The sequence below is a fragment of the Etheostoma spectabile genome, chromosome 21, assembly GCF_008692095.1.
Source record: "Etheostoma spectabile isolate EspeVRDwgs_2016 chromosome 21, UIUC_Espe_1.0, whole genome shotgun sequence".
NCBI classification, from domain to species: domain Eukaryota; kingdom Metazoa; phylum Chordata; class Actinopteri; order Perciformes; family Percidae; genus Etheostoma; species Etheostoma spectabile.
The window spans coordinates 20,275,030-20,275,825 of record NC_045753.1 but is presented as its reverse complement, the minus strand read 5'-3'; the positions used below and the strand labels follow the sequence as shown (position 1 = coordinate 20,275,825).

Genomic DNA, 796 nt, shown 5'->3' with positions numbered 1-796 from the left:
ACGCACAAGCCCTTTTTTTTTTTTTAGGGGTGCTTAATTATAAAGATTCAAATATTTTGTCTATGCATAACAATTAGGCTTACACATCCAGCACACAATGACCTGTAGCATTAATTGTACTTATGATCAGCTGGTCATTTGCTGTATGATTTAACTTCTGAAGTTGTGTTGTCTTTCTGGATCATCTGAGCAGGTTGAGGTTCTAGACCCTTGTGTGAAGAATAATAACAATATTGCTTGTACCTTTTTATGGCTGTGGCTGGTGTTTTGAATTCTCTTGTGTTTTTGAAGCCTGGTAACACTCAATTGTTTCCTGGAGCTGTCAAACCTATTATGTAATCACAGTTGAATCTCCAAAAGTAAATATTTAAATTCTTAATCCTGTATTTGGTGGAGCCATTTTACAGGGGTGTGTCCCCATTGGTTAATACGTTGTTGGGTGCGTTATGGGACAGATCAGTGCCGGCCTGCTAACGATAGACTTTGGAGGGCACACAAACAATCAACACAGTGGATTCCTACAAGATTAAAGTTTAAACTGTTTTGATTGCCCATTTAACCATTTAATTGGATTAATGTCATAGTTAACTTGCAATTAACTGCAAATTTTTATCTATTTTTATTTCTTTTAGTAGGCTACTTTTATTTTTATTTAGATGCTCTTGTTAACATAGAAAAGTGGATTGGCTTAATTGCTTTTGTGTAATTTTTTTTTTTTTTTAAATGATTTACAGCTACTGTATAGGGATGGGCGACTTGGCCTAAACCTTTTTTTTTTTTTTTTTTTTTTTTTTTT

General features: G+C 33.8%; 1 protein-coding gene across 2 annotated transcripts in view; it reads left to right on the top strand.

Annotated features, from left to right (window-relative positions):
* si:ch211-180a12.2 (uncharacterized) overlaps positions 1 to 796 on the top strand; it is a 52,335-nt gene that overhangs the window by 468 nt on the left and 51,071 nt on the right. The gene's annotated exons all lie outside the window — the stretch shown is intronic.